This window comes from Sander lucioperca, chromosome 5 (genome assembly GCF_008315115.2).
Source record: "Sander lucioperca isolate FBNREF2018 chromosome 5, SLUC_FBN_1.2, whole genome shotgun sequence".
NCBI lineage: Eukaryota > Metazoa > Chordata > Actinopteri > Perciformes > Percidae > Sander > Sander lucioperca.
In genome coordinates, this window is record NC_050177.1 from 9,173,475 (window position 1) to 9,199,858 (window position 26,384).

Below are 26,384 nucleotides of genomic sequence, written 5' to 3' on the forward strand. Positions count from 1 at the left end.
ACATGAATGAATCGACATTAGGAACTGGACTCAATAATGAAAAACTCACACGGCCCTAATTGATATAGAAGACAGTGGCTGAAATTCACTCAAGGCTGTAATGCTTATGATTGTTTGTTACAACCTCAGAACGAGGCCGCTATGACTGCATGATTCACTTAGTGCACACAAATAATGGACCGAACAGCTTCAATTTGACACACTTCATAGGAAAGCTCGTGCAAAACAGGTTTAGGCAGAACTTTTGTCAAACATATTTTGCGGGTATTATATTCATATATACAATACAGGGCATCTGAGCTTCACTTATCCCGTCTCTGTGCCAAATAAAGCACCTTGCAATGTTAATACATACACAGTGGCAGTGGGGCAGTAAATTCACATACGGTGTGGATTTATCTACAGTTGGCTTTGTACCAAGAGAATGAAGTGAATTAAAGTCAACACTAGCTGCGTCCAACAACATAATTCTATCATCACTGCTATGTAACAGTCCCTGTACTTCTTTGCTGTGACTCTACTGCATCTGTTGCTTTTGTAAAAGCATTCGCATATTTGCATTTTTCTATTTGCATGTTTTGTATCATCCTGATCTTGTTTTATTTTTGTTCGGGATGCATCATGAAGAAGTGGTGTCATGATGGTCTTTTCTCATATTCTTTAAGTGTAATCCTTAACCTTTCACACTTTAACACTTTCAATTTAATTCAACCTGGCGTATTTCCCATAAATGTGGCTATTGTGGCTCTGGGTTGTGCTAACTTGCTGCACTCGCCACCTACTTTGTAGAGATTTGGGAGGCTTACAGCTTTCCAAATAAACATGGTTTTTACATTAATAATTTTAAACGCTTGTCTCTGAGTCCAACTGAAATTAAACACAGAAAAAAGATGCCTGGAGCTACATCTGGAGCAACTTGCTGGCTGGCCCAATAACTCTGCATATTAATTAGCTGGTTTGTTTACATGTGTGATGCTAACTTTATCTGCAGTTTACTGTCTCAGAGAAAAGTGTTTGAAATGATTAATGTAAAATCCATGTTTATTTAAGAAGCTTGCCCCGATATATATGTTGTTTGTGTGAGTCCTCGTTTCCCCGAAACTTTACAACGCAAGATGCAAGTGCAAAGATATCACAACCCATGGAGCCACAACAGCCACGCTTATAAGAAACACGCCAAGTTGAAATAAACCGGAATCATATTTTAACTACAAATACATTCAAGTCAAAGTAACCCTGTGGAGTTGTTTTTGTAAACACAGTTATGTTTACATTCAGTGGTTCTCACCAAAACACATTGTGTATATCCTTGAGACCTAATAACATGTCAAATGTATTTTTCTCCCCAATAAAACATTTGCAGAGACAATTTTGTGTGTCCTTTAGCATATACACAAAATATTAACAACATGGTGACCCACTCTTGACCCTCTTGACATTGCTCTGTAATGTTAGTAGTGGTTAAAAACTCCACAGGGTATCTGTTGGGTAAGTTTACCCAACCTTTCTGTAAGGTTTCCTCATAAATGGCAATAATGAGCTTACTAAACAAATGTTTCCATATAACATGCATGATAACAAGTTACAGTTCACAATGTGTAAAAAGAAAAAAAGAAGAAGAAAAATCCAATTATGACGCTTTTATTTACAAGCCATGTCTGCCAGGTTCAAACACAAGTCATGTTTTTATTTTTATTTTAAAGATTATTTTTTCGGGCATTTTAGGCCTTTATTTCCATAGGACAGATGAAGACATCAAAGGGGAGAGAGAGAGAGAGAGAGAGAGAGAGGAGGGGGGAATGACATGCAGCAAAGGGGCGCAGGTCGGAGTCGAACCCGCAGCCGCTGCGACGAGGAGTAAACCTCTATATACGTGCGCCTGCTCTACCAACTGAGCTAACCCGGCCACAAGTCATGTTTAAAAAGTCTGATGTGCATGATGTTACTGTAACTTAATTAGATCCATATTTGCTATTTCTGCCTCCAATTACATTTTTTTAGGGAAACCAGGTCAATGTATTAAATCCATGACATATCAGTATAATTAGTAATTATGTGACTGTGACAGCAGACAAGCTCATCCTGCACTTTGTGAGTCCCTAGTCACAAACCTGTCAGGCCTGTTATTTGAGACTGAAAGGCATATTTAGCTCTCTCTTATCAGTCACATAATTACTTTTTTTTTAAAATCTATTTTCTGTGCACAAAGTTAATATAGCTGAATCCTTGTGAAACAGTCCATTTTACTTTTTCTATAATGGCTATTCAGTGTTACAAAGAAAGGAGTAACTGCTGTGTAAAATTGTTGACGTCTTACAAAGCTGCCAAAGGAAATAAAATTGGTTCAAACTGGTCTGACATTTGAACCTCCATCCCCGTCTTCACGATACTTAGCTCTTGCCTGAGTTTCAATTTAAGTTACTGTAGTTTTTAACCTTGGAAACATTATACTGTATCATTATGGTTCATCGTGCTTGTGGCTGTACAATAAATAATTAGTTCACAACCCATTTGATGGAAGCATTATCAGAAATCTCTCTTTATTTTCCGTCTGTAGTTAATTAGTATATTTGATAAATTAGCTGCTGAACCAAATTGCAGTCCAAAAGCTGTCAAGTTAGGAACAAATTAAGCCTGAAAAATGAGGACATCAGAGAACATTCAGTGAGACTGAGCGGGAAAGTGCTTTTTTGGTTTTGTTCCCTTCAATTGAGGGAAAATGTGAATTTAATTCAAAAAGCCTACATCAAGCAGTGTCTACATATTCAACGCCTCCCAAATGAGTGCTGCTGCCAAATTCAATGCAGGTGCATTCAGTTCAGAAAATGGTTTGTAAACAAAACCACTGTCTTGGATTTGAAAAACGATTTTATGATCACTTCCCTAGGTTTGATGTATGATCTAAAGCAGATAGGGCAGCTCAGTAGCTCGTGTGTTTTTGTCTTTTGGTTTGATCCTCCGCCGTGGCCCCCTCTCGCGTATTTTCTCAGCGTTTGTGTGGGTTTCCTCCAGGTGCGTGACCTTTCATCTAATTAATTACAAGGAAATGAACAAATCACTTGCTAATAAGCGGGATGCATAACAGAGGGCATGGTCTTTCAGAAAGACGGATGTTTTATTTGTTTCATGTATTCTGACTGACCGTTTTCAAATGGTGCTGCAGACGGGCGCTGAGCATGAGAGAATAATGCAGCGATAAAGCACATAACACCCATACTGAATGTGACTGGGATAGTTTCAAACACTACATTTCTATAATTTACTTCATGCACTACCACAGACAATAATCTTGGACAGCAGGACAACCTGCTCAGCGCCATTATTGCACTTTAATATAGCTCTGCCCAGGCAACTTGTACATAATACTACACCCAGGCAAGCTCATTGTGCTGCCAGGGCCACTTATAACATCCCTGCCTCATCCTCCTCCTCCTCACTCTTCTCTGCCTATGAGCCAATGCAAATTACAGTAACAGCTTGGACGTGAGTATAATCTCAAGCGGTGCGAGCTGGGCTCCGTGGCGAGGCATGCAGGCAGATGGAAGCAGAGACTCTGCCAGGCCTCTTTAGGGGCTCCCACTCTTTCTCCAGCATGCTAGACAATGAAGGAGCTGTGGCTCATAACCAGCTACTCGTCTGCCACTATCATACCGCCGACTCCCAAACAATATATTTGGTAAATGATATGAAGGGAAGGGAGCTCCTGTCGTGACCTTGTTTGGACCAATGCACACATGGCCAACACTAGCCACTTTAAATCATGAGCCAGGGGGTAGAGACTTGAGGAAGGATTTTTGGACATGTACTGTGAAAGAGGAGTAAAGGGGGAGTGCAATAGGTGCATTTCTGTATGTGTCTTTGCACAGCAGGTGGTAGAGGCTTTCCTTTGAGCTATGGTAGATATCTAAATATAGCCCTTTATATAAACATAATTTTCTATTTGCATAAACGATCATATCTGCATTCAGCGACAATTTATTTTAGCACCCTAAAAGAAAAGCTTTGCAGAATATAATTCCAATGAGTTCACCTCTCCTTCCAACACTGTACATACATCAGCCATACATTATTCATACAATATACACTAAAAAAGCACAATTGATTGAGCCTAGTTGAGATACAGTATGCTGTGGGTCTGGGTTGTATCAGGGATAAAATCCATTTGTTTTAGGTATTCAAATGCTTTTGCTTCTGTCTGTATTAGTAAACTTGTATCTCTAAATTCAGTAACGAGACACGACAGTTTGTCCTGCTCTGCACTTTGTGATGCCCTGCTGATTTCTGCAGCAGAAAATGAAATGATAAATGTAGAAATGAGAACTGTGACTAGGAACTTTTCCAGTGGTTGCGGATACCCTTTTTAGGTTAAGAGCTTACCTTTCGGGATTTAAGCACTGCAGTAAAAGTTGCATCAAAAATGAAATGCACCTTTTATTTTGAATGAATGAGCTCCAGGCTTTACACTTGCATGACAACCCAGATGAGAGATTCTCTGTTTTGCTGCTCTGGGAGAGAGGTTTTTTTTATTATGCTCACAAACACCGATTGTGCTACTCTTGGCTATTAATGTAAATGGATTCTTAAACTCAGAGGTGCTCCTAGTAACTAATGAGGATTATGCAATAAACCCGCACCTCCATGTGTCATTAAACATTGCCCTGAATTATTAATCATGTGATTTAGCTCTGAGACAAACATGTGTGCCTTGGATGAGTTCAAACAACGCCCTCCCTCCCCGTATACATACTTTAGGCTACATAACAACAAACGGTATCAAAAGAATATGATGTATGAAGAAATCAATAGACTATGAGTCAGCCGTGTGTCAAGATGAGGCTGTTTAAGTGACTCAGCCTTCAATGTGTTTGCCAACCCTGAGTGCATCTGCACCAACAAAAAGATATTTAACTGAGGGAGAGAAAGTGGAGGAAAGCACCAAGACGCTGAGCGCAGCTCCCCTGGAGCTACACATCTATTGTATCTGACTTGTGCTCGCACGCATGCAGGTGTGTTTGATTTTAACACAAATTTTCTCCACTATCATTTGAAATAGCTTCAGCTACACCATTTCAAATTCACAAAGCTCTTGTGACTCGGAGCCGTGGATGACATGGAGCATACTGTTTACAGTCAGTCATTTCTGTGGATGATTAGAGCTGCAGGAAGAGAATATGATGTGATATCTTAACATGGCAACAATATGCCGTAAACCTAAGGGATACTGTGAGCTGCCACTCGACACCACCTGTCACTGCCTTCAATACTTGGTATGCCAGGAAACACTGACAGCGAGACTCAGATTACTCTGACAGGAGAAGCAGAACACAAGACAGGGGATAGGAGGCTGTATATGCGCAGTGTCGCCACTGGAATTCTGAATACGTGAGGATAATAACTTGACCTCCTCCTCACTCTCCCCTCAATCCCTGATTAAAAACATGAATTAACTACCTACTTACAGAGCGCCATTTTCTCAACTGTAGTACCATCATTTGAAACGAGCAGAGATGAACTGGTGGGGAATCCTGTTGTTACGCCTCGTGTCACCCCCTCAAACTTGACAGCCAGGATTAAACTACACTCCAAAGATCAGCTGGGCGAAGATGTCCAAATAATACATACAGGCCGGGACCGCTGTTCTTTTCCAAAACAAATTGCTATTATTTAACAGGAAAGGGTGAATTCAATTGTCTTAAAAAATGAGTAGCTATTGGAATTTCTTTTTTAGGACGAAAACAGAACAGGATGTCTCACGGTGCACAAAATATGCAGAGTTATGCAGGCTGCATGACTGTTGTAGACGCGGCTTGTTAGGCGTACGACCAGGGGGAGGGGGAACACTGAAGGGAACAGCAGTTATGTTCAATTTGGTAACACAAGCTGGCTAATTAGCATTGCCCTGCCATTCCCTTTGAACCAGAGGAGGACAAGTGGGAGCCATCATATTTCTTTGCTCTCAGCACTATGTGATTCCCCTGTGACTTCAGAAAACCACAGGGGTTCTGACCTCAGAGGGTCAAAGGTAGGTCAAATTAACTCACCTCCCACCCCCCTCCTTACTGGACTGCCCCAGGGGAATTACCCAGACCTTTTCCTCAAACTTCGCCGTCAGCAAAGCACAGCTACTGGCAGCACGCTGCATCAGATACAGCGCCTGGATGTGGTGCAATGACATTTTCAGGATGCAAACCTACTCCGAGAACACCAGACAGATGTTAAGGGGGATACAGGTACCTACTGCACTTCAGATGCACACAATTATTCTCGGCTGACTGCTCTCTGAAGACGCAGCACAGATCATTAACTCTATCCTCTTGTGTACCGGGTTTTAATTAATAGTTTCATGCTATATATTGTAACGATTGAAAACATGAAACTGCGTTTATGTACTGCTGCAGTGTTTTGAAGAGTATTTTATGGCCCATTTCAGGTTAGTCAGAGATGCAGTCAATTACATTACGACTCCAGGTAGAACCTTTTTGTGCCACACATGGGTCAAATCATTTGAAATACTTGGCAAAGTTAGTCAAGACACAAGGTGCTAGATGGGTGGGGTCTGCCTTAAAGTCTATGTTTAGGTAGGGAAGTAATTATTCACAGAAGTGTATTTTTGTAGCCTCCTTATATTTTCTCAGGAAAAATCTATCTGAACAATATACTGTTACTGTCCAGTTGTCAAAATCAAAACGAAAGAATAAAAGGGAGACGATAAAAATAATACTTCTGCATGTATTGAGGAAATAAATATTATTTAATATATAGTTCTTAGACAGAGATTTACATAGTACTTATTTGTTGTTGTTGTTGTTGTTGTTGTTGTTACAACTACCATTACTATGAAAAGCATGATAACCTGTTGCAACATACCTGGTAATTTTTTCTTCTGTTAAAGAACCTCTGACTTATTTGTGTCCCTGCACTTCTAAAACCAAATGTATCTAGTTTCTTTCCACACACTATTGCTCTCATGAACAGTTAAATCAGACGTCGGTTCCCAGTACAACTACCCCAGTACAACTACCCTGTAATACCATGACAGAGTAATATACAAATTGGGCTAGAAAATGTATATATTATCCATTATTGTCAAGTGTAAAGCTAAGCAGGCTGTATATAATGTCCATTAACCCCCTACTGTATGCATATAAAGTTACTACACATACAATATGTATCCACACACACACTCCCACACACTCTTCATATACAGTATGCTTTAGTCTTTGTTTAGATGCACAGTGTGTCTATGTACCTAACGAATAAAGGTGATTCTGATTTGACAAACTCCACCCTTATGTTGGCTGTTTAAACTGTGTAAAACAAAGGAAAAGCATGTGCAAATTTGACCCAGTTCTGCTCCGCACCTGTAGTTTCACCGTCTTTTCTGTATTTTCTGTAACAAATTCCCACCAGTGATCCACATAGTACTGCATCTTCAATCTGCTGATGCACCGCTGCTAACACATCATTTCCAGCATAGTTAGAGCTGGCCCAGTTTAATGCAGAGTTGCAACTGCTCACAATCAATATGCAGTGACTTGGAAAACACAACAAACTCACCAGATATCAAGCCCCGGTCTCCATCACAGGTTTAACATCAGCATCCCGATCAGCTGGCAGTCAGAGAGTCAGAGCTGTGGCAGGCGACTCCCACTGGCGTCACAGGAAAACACCACCTAGAGGACAAGAAACATGTTTAGTCTTTTTGTTAGAATTAGGATTAGGACGGCTAACAAATTATTATGAGAAACTGGAGGAAGCCAGGAGAGCCCCCTTTCCAGGAATGGACCACAGAGCTGGCAAAAGTGGTTTTATTTGAAAAAATCTCTTTCAACTCCAAGGACAGGACTGAGAAATATGTGGCGAAATGGGGAGATTACTTGCAGTACATTACTATTGTGGACAGATCTAGATCAATATGAGATCATGGTGCTTATTGTTCTAAGACTATACATTGGATCCATTAGTGTATTTCTATTTATTTATTTTTTATTTTATTTCATTTTATAATCTGATTTCTATTATGATTTGTTTTATGATTATTTTGATCATTAATAAGGGATACATGTACATATGTCACTTGAGCCGTTGACTAGAATTTAACAATGTTAATGTACACAAATTTAAATAAAAATACTAATTACACAAAAAAATAAGAATTAGGATGGCTGAGGTGGGTTAGCTAACTACACTACAAAACCCCGCCAGAGGTGTGACTGCTTTAACATAGGGCTGGGCAATATATCGATGTTATATCGATATTGTGATATGAGACTAGATATCGTTAGATTTTGGATATCGTAATATGGTAAGTGTTGTCTTTTCCTGGTTTTACAGGCTGCATTACAGTAAAGTGATGTAATTTTCTTAACTTACCAGACTGTTCTAGCTGTTCTATTATTTACCTTTACCCACTAAGTCATTAAATAATTTCTGGTGATTATTTATCAAAAATCTCATTGTGTAAATAACATTTTGTTAAAGCACTAATAGTCAACCATACAATATCGTCGCAATATCGACATTGAGGTATTTGGTCAAGAATATCGTGATATTTGATTTTCTCTTTATCGCCCAGCCCTACTTTAACACATATTGGGATGTTTATCACCAACTTTTAGACGGTATTCTAGTGAAGGAGGCGACCTTCCTTAACACACAAGAGAAGCAGTCATACATTCATAATCTCATTGACTAAGCTTGCTCCTTTTTCCACTTGGCAGCCTTGGGTGCGATATGAACGCTGATCTGATTATAAAACAACAGGAAAGAAGCATGAGCAGCAGGAGAGGCTTCAGGAAAACAGAGTTAGAGATACCATGACTATGAATGTGTGTCCTGTCATTAATATTTCACTGCATCATTGGAGCTAAAGGAGAACAAAGAGTAAAGGGAAGCATAATGAAAAATTCATCATATTTTGACACAGCTTTGGAATGTATCTGTGCAAAACAAAGAACGGGGGAATCTTTCGCTCGTGATGAGATTTTGTGACTGAGAAAATAAGGTGATTAATGGGTGCAAATAATGACTGCATGCTTTAACATAAGGTCGTTGCCATGCACATATCTGATGAAAATGGATGAGGATGAGGTTTTGTAACGCACCTAAGAGGCTATTTTTACTTCTAAAATTTTCCTTTCATTTTTGCTGTTTTTCCTCAAACGGGAGGGACGAGACTGCCAAGGTCACGGGCCTTCAGTTTCTCACTTGTCCCTAAAATTCAAAACAAGCTACATGACATGTCACAGCTCTGCCTGCAGTACAGCAGCACGCAACCCAAGAGAGATAACCATATCGCTGAAATTTGTCTGCAGAGAGCCTTCATGCATTAAAAAAAACAGAATTCTCCACTCAGGATCGTCTTCCGGCTCTACTGTACATCAATTTGTATTCGGAGAGGGACATTAGGCTTGTCACCTTCAGCTATTCATCCAGCCAATGAAGTATTTATGACGCAAGCTTTTGCTTTTTGATACGTCACTCCAATCCTTTTCAGTTCATCTCCAGCTGGAGTCAGTGCTGTCATGTCAGAGTTTAAGAAATGAAGAAGACACACAAAGTAAAAGAGTGTAGGTGTCAGAAATTTCACAGTCTACCATTTCACAGTCTATCATGCCATGCATATTAACTGCTCCTACTTGCTTGTATATGGCGGTGCTGCGGCACACTCAGACAGCCAATGGGACACTAAGTGGTGTGTTGTGACACTGAGCAACCACTGGGATGTGCATAAAGTTAATTTGTATCCCAACAAGAAGTCCATCACCCAACTGATTTTTTAGTTCTATCTTCGTTTCCAGGCATCAAAGCATCACCTGGCTCTGTGTGATAAGTCCGGTGTCAGGCGGTCTGGCTCACTGGTCCACGGAAACACGGCCCACGCAAGTACGCAAACGCAAATGAAATCGCCTGGCCCTGCTGGCAAAAATGTGCGACGCTGGTGAACGTACTCAACATGTACTCTTAGGCTCCGCTAGCGGGGCGATACAGAGCTCATTAGAGCGTTGCCATGACCACAGCGGTAAACAAACGTGACGTCTGTGTAGGAATGTGTACTGCTGTACTTACAGCATAGAAGGAAGAAACAAATAAAACATAGATGATGGGATGTGTGTCTAAATGATGATGTGACAAAGTGTCATAAATATGCAGACGCATACATGTGCTGACATGTTTCAGATAGAGCTTCATCAAAGTGGTCAGCCGTGTCTGCTTTGAAGCCGGAAGTGAACACAAACAGAAGGGTCAGCTTTCTCTTGTTGTTTCATGTTATGGCGGCTCTAGTGGCACCTCACGCTTTTACCTCTCCATTTCTCATTCTATTTCTATCCAGGCCATTATTTGGAGTTAAAAGACAGAAGAAGAAAAATCCTCAGTGCCAGGCAACTTTGGCCAAAGGACATACTGCGCCAAGTCATTATCCATCAGGGTGATTCCTTCCTATCTGGGCAACAGAGACAGTTGTTAGGGAGACAGTCATCCTCCTGCGCTGCCAGCTTTGTTACTTAAAATAATCTGGTATTGCAACAGGGGTGGCTGAGACTTTTCTTTTTACCTCAATGCGGTTTTATTCTGTCTGTCGATCCACACACAGACGGCTTGATGTGTGCGGCATCAAAAAAACACATGAGGCCAGCCAGGTTACAGGAATGATGAAACACATTTATTTTTCAATCTCTTTCATAAGAAAACAGTCTTAACCTTGAAATTCCCCTTTCTATTCAACATACTGTATTGTCTTGAAAGATGAGCAACATCAATATGTATTTTATGGGCTTAAAAACAGACTTTGATTGTATATAGTCATACATGTACCTGCAGTGAAAGCATTATCTGTCCATATATAACAATTAGCTTGGTGAGAGAATAGCAGAGGCAAGGGGATATGATTTTATTAGAATGTGAAAGTGAGATATCTGAAGCAAGCATTCTTCTATCTCATGATTTGCTTGGAGATTTCCTTGAAAACCCTGCCTACAGCAAGTATCAGGAAAAGCGGATCAGAGCTACATTGATTTATTTAAAGATTGGAATAAAATAGAATTGCTATTTCATATGTTTTGTTGAAGCACACAAGATTACAAATTTAAAAGACAATGTCTGAATTATCTTTCTACTGGCTTAAAGAGAGGGGGTATTTTTTTCCTTCTTAGATATCAGCTCAGGGAAAGCAGCAAAAGAAACCTCTGAAAAAGACCTTCAGGCATCTCATTACATCAGATCCTGCTGACCATCAAGGCAGACAAAAACAAGCCTTGGAGCTGCAATCAATTATAGATTTGAGTGAATGCATTGATATTGGAGATAGTCGCCTTTCTTTGTGCTCCATTCCCCAGATATCGACAGAAGCGGTGGCAATTCCTGAGCTTATCGGCAAGGAAAGCAAGGACCCACATCATTTAATAGACCACAGCAGTATGGGAAATTAATTCCACCATAGCCATGATGTGAGGAGGTTTTTTGTATTCATTACATACTTTAATTATTTTTTAATTGCCTGACGGGAGTAAAGGTTTTGGTGAGAATTCATTTTTTTCAGCAAGTACCTACTGTACATTACTTTCCGTAACTGCAGCGATCACAGTGCCTAAGATGAAGACAAGCAGTAAAGCAGCCGCAACATGCTTATTAAAGGACATTCTCAATGCCATCATGACTCAGCAGTGGACTGACAGAGCCACTCGTACAGGAAACAGCGATGCTGTTCGGAGGTGTAGAGTAGCCCGATAGCTGTCATAACGGTGAGCTCAATCTCATCCTCAGCAAGATCCACGTAACTAAACGCCATAAGACCATTCCTCTTTTCCCCTGGCTTTACAGTCATTTACTCCTCATGTCAGGACTTTGATTAATGACATGCTTTACACACTGGATCATATACGCTACATGGCAAGGTATCAATCATAGTGCTGCATGTATTCATGGGTTTTCACCAGCTGTGTTGCTACAGTCAACACCTAATTACATCTACCTAATAGAGGTGCATGAACAGCAATGCCCCGAAACTGTGAACATATTGAAAATGTGTCACTAAGTGTAGAGCTAATGTGTTTAAATACAATGAATATATCCAGTTGAATTATCGACTGCAAAATCTTCAGTCAACTGCGGACAAAATCCACAAAAGTGAGGTGATTATTATTAAGAACAAGAAGCAGTTTTTTTGTCTGAGCTGCTTCCGCTAATCTAAAACTTCTTCAGACTCTAATGAACGCGCCCATCGCACTGGCCTATCTTGAACCGAGCGGAGCCCTTTACTTGAAATGAGACAAAAAACTGTTTCGAGGAAAATTGCTTGTAGGAGTAGTTTGATTGAATAATTAGTTTTTTATTAGCTTCTACAAACCTTTGGCATTAGAGGTCAAGAAAAGATGGTGTGTGTGTGTGTATGTGTGTTCCCCAGCCAATCAATACTCATAAATCTGGCGTTGCTCGAGGGAAAGGCTACCAAGAGAAGGGCTGGAACTAAAGGAGCCAGTTGGGATCGCAAAAACCTATAAGGGATAATTAAGGCTGGCTGTTGTATGGTTAGATTCCATCAGATGAGGCTGGTGGATCACACGTTGAGGTCCTCTGTAATGCATTAGCTGAAGGCGCACAAGCATTTCAATGAGACTTCATCCAATCACATCAACACAGGTTAAGTTACAGGTCTAAACCAGCAATTGGATTTTGCTGACAAGTGGCCTCTTTGTACTACGCTTGGAACTCTGCAATGCAGTTCAACTCCAGTGCAACTAGGACTCCGACTAACGATTATTCTCATTATCGGCCAATATTTTGTTTCTTCAATTATTTAATACATTTTCTGGTCTATACATTCTGTATGTTGTTTAAATAATTAATAAAACTGTTAATCATAAAAGAAATGTATGCTATAATGTAGTTGTAGAGTTGTAGCAGATATAAGGAGTATCAACAATTAATAATTTCACAATATATGAAACACATGAACAAATCCACAGTATGTTATAACAGTATGTTATAAAACATGTATTAACTGTCCATACATTCACATGTACAAATCATTCACAGGCAGCTTTCAACTGTGATAAATGTGTTTTAAACTCACAAAGACATGTTAAGCTTGAAGGTTCATTCTTGTCCTTGGAAATAGTAATTTGACAAAATGCTTAAAGGAACACGCCGACTTATTGGGAATTTAGCTTATTCACCATAACCCGAAGAGTTAGACAAGTCCATACATACCCTTCTCATCTCCATGCGTGTTGTAAGGCTGTCTGACGGTTCCAGCGGCATCAGGCCAGCACATAACATGCAGGTGAATGGTTCCAGCAATCCTACTGCTCCCAATAAGTGACAAAATAACGCCAACATGTTCCTATTTACATGTTGTGATTTGTAGAGTCACAGCGTGTACAAAAAACAACGTAACATGAGACACTGCCATCTATCTTCTAACCGTAAACAAACCGGGAACTATATTCTCAGGCGGAAGAATATAGTACTTGGGCGGAATGATTTGCTTTGCAGCAAGCCTGTCTGAGAATATAGTTCCTGGTTTGTTTACGGTTAGAAGATGGCTGTGTCTCATGTTACGTTGTTTTTTGTACACGCTGTGACTCTACAAATCACAACATGTAAATAGGAACATGTTGGCGTTATTTTGTCACTTTTATCACAATTCGGAGCAGTAGGATTAGTGGAACCATTCACCTGCATTGTTGTTAAAATTTTCGACCGCACATGAAGGCAGCATGTGAAGGCAGCGGAGAAAAAGAGATGAAACGACTTTGCTTTGTTGTTGTAGGACACAGTCACCTATTGCTGTACAAACTCCTCGGCAGTTCAGTGCTTTTTTTTTTTTTTACCTTCATAGTGTTTAAAACTTTTTTGTTGCAGCGATAGAGGCAGTGATGTTTCCTGTCTACAGTAACGTTAAGGCTATGTTCACACTTGGCGTCTTTTTTTTAAGCTGCCAGCGGCTGTTTTACAGTATAATCCTATGGAGTAAACCGTGTTTTCAAAAATGTCCTGAGTGCGCTTTTTAAACGCCACCGCCGACTTCTTTTTTGCAGCTCAGAGCGTCTTTTTGAAGTTGAAAAAAGTTAAACTTTTCTAAAAAAAAAAAAAAAAAAAAAAAGACTCTACGTAAAACGCTTTTTTGACAGCCGACCAATGACAAGCAGAGTAGCAAGACCTGTCGTTTTCATAACAACAAGAAAGTCGGAGCACAGCTAGTTACTGTATATGGTATGACCGGGTGCTCCCTGTACAGGGAAATCGCTTTGTATAAGCAGCTCTCTCTCTCTCTCTCTCTCTCTCTCCACTGCTTTGTTTTATCAAAGCCCGTCTACGGAAAGCCGTTCCACTCCCTATTAAGCCCCATTTTACCTACTTTGGTTGCAGTTCCAGAGTTCCACTGGGGGTGATCACGGTCCAGTGCAAAATGAATGGGACCCTATGGAGCTAGACGGCTAAATTTGTCTCTTTCGCCTGATTGTCGATGAGAAATCTCAGATTTGATTGTAGGTTTTGCAAGTTCAACATGGATTATAGGTCGAAAGTTGAATGAACGAGTACTTATGCCCTTTCGATTTGTTACAGGTTGAGTCGTTGTTGCCCATAACACGCTAGCATTCTGCTAATGAATGCTGATTGGTCAGTGAAGGACAGATTACGATCGGAGATCCCGCTTGACGGCATCCGAAGCAGAACCAGAATGCCAGAGTGAATATTTCGGCGTGGTCTTTAAAACATTAGCAAACCTCTTTCTAGCACGTGTATTGACAGGGAGAGTCTAACCTGTCAGCTGTGTTGTCGATGCCTCGAGAGAAAAAAGGAAGCGACTCAAAGCTTGCCGTAAAGCAGAATCTCTGGCCGTATATGTGTATGACGTCATTGACATTTTAAAAGGCTTTTTAGAACAAAAAAGCCACTTTAAAAAAATCTAACACCCAGCAGTGTGTATTTTCTTAGCCTCCCCTTTCAAATGCAACATTCAAATTACTAGACAAAAAATTATATCCTGAGAAAAGTGGATTTTGAGGGGTATAGCTCCATAGAGTCCCATTCATTCTGCACTGGCCTGTGAGCGCCCCCTATATGGAACTCTGGTGGAACTGCAACCAGTTCAGAAGCCGGAAGTAACGAGAGAGTGGAACTTCTTCCCTTATTAGAAATTGTTTGGTTTTATCTAACGTTAGCACCGATCCACATAGCGCTCTAGCTAGGATACTGTAGCAGTAGTTGTTGTTATAGCAACAAAAGATGCTTTCAGCTGCTTTTTGGAATAAAAACGCTCCCAGCTTTTTTTTCACCACAAAAGCACCCTAGTCAACTTTTTCTTGTCAAAAAAAAACGTTGAGTGTGAACATAGCCTAATGGGACTCTCATGCCGCGATACGGATAGACGAGTCTGATAGCAGGTAACGTAGCTGTCCTCCGCAAGGCGACGTCATGTTAATTTTCTCCAAAAGTTGAATCGGTCTTAACTTTTTGCTGCAGGCATTCAAAATAAATGGAAACCCTGCGTTTTTGCCAGACTGTCTGACGAGTGATGATCGTCGCAGTGTTTGTGAATGAATGCTCAGTCAGCGCCTGTGTTAGCGTTATGAACAGTTGTACTATCTTTACCTTTATCAAATCGCCTGAAAACGATACCAGGCTGCTACAGTAAAACCATACAGACCTCTACACACATCAGACTGCTTGCTTGTAACTCAACATTTCTCCGTTCTTGGCTGAGATGGATGACATAGCGCTGCATTAATTAGCCAGCAGCAAGCGCTGTAATACCGCCAAAACACCACACTAAACTGAAAATCACATACCTACAGATCGAACGAATATTTGTGAGCCCTAGCTCACAATGACTGATGGTATACCATGTTTAGCATCTCAGTTTTGTGTGTTAGCATGCTTCAATTTGCTAATTAGCATTAAAAACAAAATACAGCTGAGGCTGATAAGATGGTTCACCAAAGTTATTACATTTCATTCTCTGGGGACCATTAATATATGTACCAAATTCCATGTGAATCCAATCCAATAGTTATAAATAATCAAGATATTTCTGATATATTTCAGTCTGGACCAAACTGGTGGACCGACAGATTGCCATCGCTTGCCACTAACATGGCTAAAAATTAATTAAACAATTTTTGCCTATCAAATGTGTTGTTCTTTTTTTGATTAATCTTCTCAGGGAAATAATGAAAGAGTATTGCCATCCAAGATGAAAGCTACAGCCACATGAAATATAAAACAAGTGATATTTAGGTCACTTAACTGAGTTGTTGTTATGCACATGCTCTGCTTTGTGAAATGTCTTTGAAATAATTCTGGCTCCAGTTAGAACACTTTGGGTAAGGACTGGACATGTTTGAGGGACATGATCAGCCCAAATCTTGTAAAACATCGGAGGAGGTCATAGTTTACTGAACATCAAACATCCTAATATGGTATTAATCCAAAGCAACTGGCATGTGATGAATCATTTAATCCAAGATTGCAGTTGACATAAATAATAAAGTAAATTTTGCTTTTAAGAGTGTGTTTTCACACTACAAAATAAAAAGGCATCATCAAGAGTATAAAGTACAGCAGTAAGTCTTTTTTTGTCCCCTTAGGAGATAAGTTAATTCTTGTAAATAGTATTTTGACAAAATACGAATCTCTGACCCAACTGTTGGTGGTCAAGTTGCATCGTGGGTAATTTAGGTGCCAGGTTTTGACAAGGAAGAAGAATGTGTGGAATAAAAATTACAATATCTTTGGTTCTGCTGCATCGATTTTGATTCTATACAATAGTGTTTTAGGAGTGCAATGCTGAAAGGTGGAGTACTCTTTTAAGCATGATACTGCATGTAAGCAGATCCATCTCCATGACAACTGAGCAAACAGCTGAAAACTCTTGAAAAAGCTAAGTGGATCTTGAATTGGGACGATACTTTCACATTCTTCCTGAGTTGAAGCAAAAATCTGTGTTTCATTTAAAAAAATAATCAAGCTATACAAATTGCTCACTAGGATAAGATTTCACATTTCCCTAATTCCCAAAGAATTGTTTCACAATGTGGTTCCAACAATTACATAATCTGTAAATCTTACCACTACAGGTTTTGGCGCCATCACCAGACTGCATGGTGTAGTTTATGGAAATGTTCAGTGGTTTGACATGTTCATGTCACTTCAAAAGGACAAAATATTATGAGGGCTTAGGTAGCTGAACAGTAGCAGAGTATACACGTGGCTGTGAGCGCACATAGGGGAATGAGATTAATATGAACGGTATAGGACACACACACACACACACACACACACACACACACACACACACACACACACACACTGCTCAAGCAGCTATTATTAAAACCTAATTTGTCATAAAAATATTTCCACTGCGCTATGTTCTGGACTTGCTTGGGTGAATATTCATATCTAACTTCATCAACTCAGCAACATGTTGCAGACAGCTCATGATGAAGAATGATACAAATACAGATCACACCATGATTGTTTAAAAACAGTGCGAGGTGGTATTGCTGTCCACAAGTCTCATGCCATTAGCATGCTGCGTCATTCCAGTAATAGTGACACTTTGATCATTTTGTGCAGCCATAATAAGAAAAGACAGGTCTGATACACTAAATTAAGGTTTTACAACTACCTCTCCTGCTCCATTGAGCTTTAACCTGAGAATGCAAATCAGCTTCATGAAAACCAAGTGATTTCATGGTTCACTGACTGCTACATAAGCATACGGTCTGCAGTTTCCATGAAAATGTATTATAGAGGAGGGGGGTATACGTAGCCATCTTACCTTAATCCGTAACAGTTTTACATCTTTTACATCTATGCTGCAGCACCACAGTTTGCTGCATTATACTCTTTAGGGTTCATTTAAAAACAGGGAAATTCAAGTGACTTTTTCCACACGGCCATATATTATGTGATATTATGCCATCAGTATTTACAGTATGTGGAATAGACATGGTGCTCTGTTCGCAAATTCAAGCATGAAGATTACAAGGGCTTAGTACGACAAGTATTAGCATATCCTGTTACATAGAAGCCTCTAAGCAAGGCTATGAGAGAGTAATGGAGCTGCCTTTAGCTGGGTGAATGTTTTTTTTTGTTTTTTACAATTAATTGAATACTGACATATATATATATATAATAAAAATATTGGCATCGTTGCTGTATATTCCCTTTGTTGAGATCAATGATTTTGAGGCAACACATTTAAAGGCTGAGGAGAAAAAACAGCTTTTATTATTTTTGCAATCCCCTCTCCCCCAATAAAGTGGGAGGGCAAAACCATTTTACAGAGCCCCAAGCACAAGCCTAATTTGCTAAATGAATGTGACAACTTGTCTGTAAACAAGAGCTAGGACTAACTATGAATCATGCTGGCTATCCAGATATTTTTCCTTATTTACCATCTGCAAATAATGTCAGAGTTGTTCCCAAGCGCTGCCAGAGCTGTCACTTTGACAGGTTGTGGAGGTGGTGGTGCAGCAGTCACCAACAAAACAGGTTAAAAAACAAGTGCTCTTCATTTCCCTTCCACTCATGAAAACATCCCAATTCTCTCCAGGCTAGTAAATACTCAGGCTTCTGTAATTTGTGTTTCATTCTGGAATTTATTGAAAGCTGTAACAGGATTTGTCTGTCAAGACAAGAGTCAGGATGAAGAGACCAAACAGGAGAGAAGAGGTTTGATAAAATTGTTTCCAATATGTCAAAGGAGGAATACAGGGAGCTTATCTGCTTTCCTCGGCTGGCTCTCATTTCACTGGTGCTGATCCCAAAAAATAATTTCTTTCATTTCATTTTCATTCACAGTAACACTATAACACAAATTAAATCTACTAAGCAGCACTAGAAGAACACTGTGAAGGCTCAATCACATTCAGCAGAGGTTGAGTTGTGCTTCTAAAAATCATTTCATTTCACCAGTTTTTTGTCGATAGGTTCACAATAGTCTAAGTTTAACAGTGACAAGTTTTTTCATATATCGTATTGACAACATTTATCATTTCGGTCTTGTTTGTTACCTGTGTCCAGATTTGGCATTACTACAGCAAAAGAAAAGCCAGGCACTGACTTTTCTATACACTAAAGGTGGAGTATTTGCTCAGAACCAAGACATCTGGATTAAAAAGGGAACTCATAACTTGAGCTATGGCTTTTTGCGTGTCCACCACTTTGGTTGTAATGAAACCCTGTAATGAAAACCTTTCTTTCAGGTTGAATTGTGATGCCTTTATTGGTTTTATGACTTTTCCTCTAGCACCAACATCAGGTTTATGTCTGAATACCAGCTGTACTTTGAGTTTAGAGCTAATTAGCAAATCAACAGCTGTAGACCAAAATGCCTTTGGAAGCAATTGAATAGACCTACGACCAATCAGAGCAACAAAACATGTGGCGCAGCGCTGATCGACGGACAAATGTAAACAGACTACAGTGTGCAAAGATGAGCTGTGATGGTGTAGTAGGGCTGGGCAATATATCAATATTATATCAATATCGTGATATGAGACTAGATATTGTCTTACATTTTGGATATCGTAAAATCGTAATATATTAAGTGTTGTCTTTTCCTGGTTTTGGCTGCATTACAGTAAAGTGATGTAATTTTTCTGAACTCAACAGACTGTTCTAGCTGTTCTATTATTTGCCTTTACACACTGACATTTCTGATGATTATTTATCAAAAATCTCATTGTGTGAATAATATTTTGTTATAATATTTGATATCGTCGCAATATCGACATCGTCAAGAATATCGTGATATATTTTCTCCATATCGCCCAGCCCTATGGTGTAGCATCAATATGGCTGTGAACAAGTGTTGACGTTTTTTTGTTTTTTTTTCCCGCCATAGTACCAACCCTGCCCCATTTGAGATAAAAGATTGTGATTGGCCCGGCCAGGATCTGTCTGAACGGAAGGGTGACTAGACGTATCTGCCAGAGCAAATAAAACATGAGCTCGCAGATTTGTCTGGTTCCCAGGCTAGCAGACCCTTAGTCTTGTTAAATGATACAGAGCTAATGTTAATGTTAATGTTTCCCTGTGCCCCTTTTGGGGCCAGACAGATACAAATGTTTCTTTTTTTCTCCTTGTCTCCTCGAAATTACGATTATATAACACTAATTGGTTCGTTTTTCATGGACATAGAAATTTAGATAAATAAACCCTTAATTGCACTGTGACTCTTGTGCCTGCTGGGACCCTTACAAACTTTTGGAGCTGTGCACTTAAAAAGTGAAATGCCGATAACACCTCACTGCCCTGCATTGTCTTGCACTACGCAATCAAAGGGAGCTTTCACACCAAAACATAGTTTAACTGGGGGACAACTTTTGTGTACCTGAATTCTGATTTACCAATCACGTCAACAGTATTTTCCTGAGAAAAATTACATTTTAGACTCAAGCGTCTTTCGTTCAACCTTTTGAGCAGATAAGAAACTGAACATTTCCTGTCCTTCACTTGCAAATAAAAGACAACCTTCTCATCTCAGCCCTCATTTCACTGTTAACTCATTGGTAATCCATTGATTTTGCGATGTGAATTTTCATCATTTGCAAATAATTATTTATATTCAAACTGTAAATAAGCTCTGTCAAGGGATAAATAAATAAAATAAAATATGATAATTTACAGGAGTGTGCATATTTGGAATTAGAAATGACTGAAATAGGAAGTGAATTTCTGCTGGTCCCTTTAGCATATTACATATTCCTGGAGCTGAATTGGCTTCCATGTTGTTGATTCCATGCACTCGGGCCCATTTATCTCTGTATGTATTATTGATATACTTGGGAGATAATGTTACAACAAGGTCTTCGGGATCCATCCAGCTCAGTCAGATAGCTGTTTTTTCAGGACTCCTCTTGGTGCATTTGACAGTTGTAAACATATGTATACTGTTGGCTTGTGTGAGCCAGCCATCTATAATGGATATGGAGTTATGTGGGGTGGAACAAGTCACCTCTGGTGAGATAGTGGGACTCTATAAAATGTTAAAATAGGCCTCTTCAAATACGCTCAGCATTCGCCATGAATAATATCCAGAGCTTAGAGTCTAAAAATGTTAATCGTTCTCTGTCAGGCCTTTAGAGATTTTAGAGTGCAATGAGAATGTCTTTCTTAAATGTATATGTCACTTTGGAGCTCTTCTCCATCATAGTGTTAGACCAAAAATCTTTAAAACAAGTGGTGCAGTGTCCTGCTACGCCATGAACTACTACAACAACTACTATTTCTAGTCATAGTTCCATTATCTTTATTGTGACTATAATTGCCACTGTTCATCACACCCCCAACCGGCACCGTCAGACACCGCCTACCAAGAGCCTGGGTCTGTCCGAGGTTTCTCCCTAAAGCCCCTGACACACCACCCGATTATCGGCCGTCGGACAGTCTGACGAGGTCAGTGACTCAAGTCTGTTTGGTGTGTTCCGTGCCGTCGTCAGTCGGAGGAGGAGCCGTCGGCCTTCATTTGGGTTGATTTGACATGTTGAATCGGAAGGTGGGAGTCGGACTCAATGGCCAATCTGATTGGTGGAGCGCTAACCCGGAAATGACGAGCGGGATGAGCCTCTCAAAATCTGACAAAAATCTTTTAAACTGACCTTTGTCGATCTGAAATGAAGACAGATTCAGCAACTGATGGCCTATTTCTCGCTTAAAATGTTTTCAGAATCACATTTTGGTGAACTATCTTCGTAAAATCTGAGATCGTATTCCGAACAAGCCGCCATTATTCTCGGTTGTAAAATCCAGGAGCAGCCAGACCCACGTGACGTGTTCGTCCAATCAGCTGCCGGTTTTCATTTTTTTGGGCGACAATACAGATTAGCGCCGCCTGCTGTTATGGAGACGTATTACGTTTCGCGCCCGCGCTGAACGTACACTCAAGTCGGCATCGCTTCGGTGTTTTCTGAGGCACCTTTTTGACCAACTCGGGGAGGCAGTCAGTCCGACTGCCTTTTCTGCCGAAGGTCGGCTGTCGGGTTGGTGTGTCAGAGCTTTAAAAAGGAGTTTTCTTCAACACTCGAGGTTTCTGCCTAAAACTGTCACACTAAATGCTTGCTCTTCGGGGAATTACTGGAATTGTTGGGTCTTTGTAAATTATAGTGTGGTCTAGACCTACATTACCTGTAAAATGTCTTTAAATAACTCTTGTTAATTTTTTGATACTATAAATAAAATTGAAGTGTGCTTTTGATTACAATACAACAGTTATATATTTCACACTAGCTGAATATTTCTCCAAGGTTTTAGAAAAAGCAGTTTCCCAAAACTGCTACCTTCTATGAATAATAATGCGCTGAGAAGTTTAAATTGGGTTTTAAGATGTCCACGGTACATAGACGGTTTTCCTTGAGCTCCCTGTGTTGCTGTTTGTACTTGTGATTGCTCTGTTTGAACCATTTTTGATCTCAGCGAGGCCGTTGACACTGCAGACCGGGTCATCCTGCTTGAAAGGCTTGAAAAAAGAGTTTATGTCACAGTTACTGGCCTTCAAACCGTACAGACCAGAACTTGCTGGTAGATAATTTCCCTGCTGCTGGAGGTAGTGCTTCATCTCAACTCTATTCTATGCGAGGCGTTTACCATGGATTGATCTTAGCTCCTTCCTCAATTAAATAATTCTTTATCTGCACCAAATGTTAACAACAGTTGGAACAGTAGGATTAATCTGTTCAACAATTACAAGTGAATGAAAGTGAATTACTTCCAACCCCTGACTATGTCTCTTAGATTTTTTAGGCCACACTGATTTCCACCGTATTTCAGTCTGCACTCTCAGGCTCACTTATCTCTGCATGGTAATAATATCGGATGATTCAACGCAGTCACAGCATTTGCCAATAAGATATCTCTTTCCCCAGCGAACACACACTAGTTCCAGTCTTTAAAATCCATGACAACATGTTCAAAAACGTTTGCAATAAAATAAAAACATGTCCATATCCATTCTGAAATGAAATTATTAGGTCTGAATCCTTTCTCAAATTACACCAGCAGAATCACCTTAATGATTGGCTTGCAGATATAAAGTGATATCTCAAACTTTCTGCGAGTTAATGATTATGAATCTAGGATTACTGAGATCCACCCACTCGGCTCTATTAATTAGATTCAACAAAAAAAAAATTGCAGCCTTTCTGGAAATTCCTGTTAGCTCTGTGCATCAAAATCTAGCGTTCTTTTACTCAGATCTTTTTCTCGGATCAAGATGTCCTCCCGTGAAAGTACTGAATTAATCAGCCATCATCATTCACTCAATTTCATCACTATGACCAGTTGGATATCTTAAGTCAAAGCCAGACAGGAACATTTTACCCCTAATTTGGTAATTTTGTAGTAGAGCTTCCTTAGTTTTGCTACTGATATTAATTTGTGACTTTTCCCTTAAATGCTTTTTGAAACTTAGTAAAGAGTTTAGGCTGTCATTTTTACCTCTCAAAATATATCTTTGAGACAGGCATGATGTATATAATTAGCTTCTTTTTCATCCTAAACCTTCCTATTTGACCTTATTTTAAATAATTCCTGCCTTAAAATCAGAGGACCGGAACAAGATCAATAAACTGATCAGCAGGGCAGGATGTTTTGTTGTCTTGACCCATGACTCATTAGAGGTGATCGTGGAGCGAAGAATGGGTAGGAGAGCTGACTCAGGAGTGTTATGCAAAATGAGGATCACCCAATGTACAATGTTTTAGCGATTTGAAACATTGCTGCATTCTGCAGACCACTCACTCGCCCCTCCCCTCCATGAAATATGGTGCTTGTTGTCGTTATGATGTGAGGCACGCACTCACACGCACACGCACACACACACACACACACACAGAGCCTCCCTTCCTGAGAGTCCCTGTTAATTTTACCTACTCTTTACCACGTTGTCAACTACTCTCTCTTCCATCTTTGCCTCACTCGCTCCCATGGCCCTGTCATGGTCACTCTCCTCCTCCTCGGCTTCTTCCCTGTCATGATGTTTCTGCTTCTCTGTATAGCCAGCCACCTCTCCTCCATCCTCTATTTCAGGTAATGCTGATTTTGAAGCAGCTACTACAGCCCCAAATTTTGCATTCCAGCACAAGCATAACTATTACAGCTTGTGTCTCAGGGCCGGGAGTGGGGAAGGGGGTTCCTGGATCTGACAGGGTCAGGCCAGTGCCAATAAAGAAAATGTACAGATTACCAATTATATCGGCAATTCGGCCCAAAAGTGCGTCGGCCCACCGGGAAAATGCCCGGTATGCCAGATGGCCAGTCCATCCCTGTTTCGGAGCCAGCAGTAGACACTGGTGAACAGAGGCACAAGCGGATCAGCTTTTCCACCTCGTTGAAGAGCCCTCTTGTTTGTAGATGTAGAGCTGATACAAAGCGAGCAAGTTCTTTGACTGAGTGGAATGCTTGTTGTTTTAAAATTACTAAAATTATCCCTTTCTTCATCCCACACAGCCCAAACATAACATACAAAATGTCGTGGAATAGAAACAACAACCAGAGTATTTATAAGCTATCATTTTATTGTCATCGCAGTTTAAAAGCTTCGTCACCAGGGGGTGCTGCAGCACCCCCACTTCCAGTGCCTATGCCCCTTAGGGGATTAATAAAGAATTTTGTATCGTGCATCTTTCTTATCTAGAAGCCTAAGATCTTCGGTTGCACAGTTAAGAGCTGGTGTTCAATATTCAAAAATTGGAATAGTTGTTTAAGTTTGAGTTTGCTAAATTTGTCTCAAAAGCCTTCAAAAAGAGGTAAGATGGACTATTTATATAGTATTTAGTTTTCTTCTATTTTATTGTAAATGTTTTTTGTCAGTGATGGAGACCATGCAAGTTTGAAAATCTAATTCAGAAAACTATTTGAGCTTGATTTCTTTATCAAGTAGTAGTAATGTTAGAAAATGTTTACACAGCATTCTGGACCTGGCTTATATAAATGTGTCGTGTCTTGTCAGTAAATACTGGCTGGGCATAGTTGGGAAGGAGGGAAGGAATTGAAGGAAGGATGAATGGAGAAATGTACCGTGACATTCTTGATAAGAATCTGCTGCCATCCACCAGGATGCTGAAGATGAAACGAGGGTGGACATTTCAGCAAGACAATTATCCCAAACACACAGCCAAGGAAACTCAATTGGTTTCAGAGAAAGAAAATTAGAATGGCCCAGTCAATCACCTGACTTGAATCCAATTGAAAACCTCTGGAAAGAACTGAAGATCAGAGTTCATAGAAGATGCCCTTCAAGATTTGAAGACAGTTTGTGTGGAAGAATGGGCAAAAATCACAGCTGAGCAATGTGTGCGACTAGTTTCTTCATACAGGAGCTGTCATTACCAACAAAGGCTTTTCTACTAAGTATTAAATACATTTCAGCAAGTGTGTTCAATACTTTTTCCCTGTGTCATTTCACTTTATTACACACAACTTAATTTATGGACGTATTTGTTTTGATATCTTTGTATGTGTGGATTACTTGGGTTGTTACTGGCATCTGGTGAAAATGTCATGCTGATAGCCCCATCAGAAATATCTTTACTGAGAAAAATGTTGATGCGTTCAATACTTATTTTCCCCGTTGTAATGCCAGGTTAGCAAAGAAGTAGACATGAGTATTCCGACAGTCAGTGACTGTGACACGGAGCCCAGTGATCAAACCCATCCACTGGGAAAAAGTCAGATAGCAATGCCTCGGAGTGATGATGAGTAAAATATGTGGATGGCGAAGTGAATCATCTTGTTTGTCACCTGCTGTAATGGTATTTACTTGATTAATTGAAGTTAACATGGCTGGTTCTTGAAGCTTAAAGTTTCCTGTGCATATCTGATGAAAGGTCAACTCGCTCCAATTTATTTGCCAAAAAGGAGAGGACACGGGGGAACAAGTGCAGACTGGGAATTGAATCAGAGTGCCACCCTGATGCTGAAACCTGGTTCTGCTCTGTAAGCAGCCTGCTTCGCATGCTCATCTGAATATGGCCAACGGTGCGTGGCTAATGATCAATAACTGTGACAAAGAAACTCCAATCATAGTGTACTGACAAGTTTTGAGACACACATTTAGTTAGAGACAATGCTGATTCATATATAGACTTGAAGTCATTTCAACTTCAGTAAGACATGTTCAATGTTAACTATAATACGATATTTACTGGCTATCCTTTTAAAATCTTCACACAGAGAGGTGTTCCAAATTATTAATTTCTCATTTAGAATTCAGGAGAAATAATGTAACAATCAGACTGAATCAAAGTAGTAAAGTGATTATAGGAGTTACTGATTCATTTATTTGGGCAGTGTCTCTTTTTAAAAGTGAGTGGACTTGACCTCAATTTGTGTATGCAAGTCTCTTGATACGGTGGCCGACAGCGGCAAATGCACTG

The 26,384-nt window shown here is 40.0% G+C and overlaps 1 protein-coding gene across 2 annotated transcripts in view; it reads right to left on the reverse strand.

The window, feature by feature from the left end:
* The window catches only part of lrfn1 (leucine rich repeat and fibronectin type III domain containing 1), a 147,847-nt gene that overhangs the window by 23,376 nt on the left and 98,087 nt on the right, over positions 1-26,384 (reverse strand). The window contains exon 4 of one of the 2 annotated variants that reach the window (XM_036001400.1): positions 7,558-7,650. The gene's annotated coding sequence lies outside the window, so the exon portion shown is untranslated. Of the gene's footprint in view, positions 1-7,557; positions 7,674-26,384 lie in introns of both variants that reach the window. The other variant, XM_031296367.2, reaches the window with a different exon arrangement.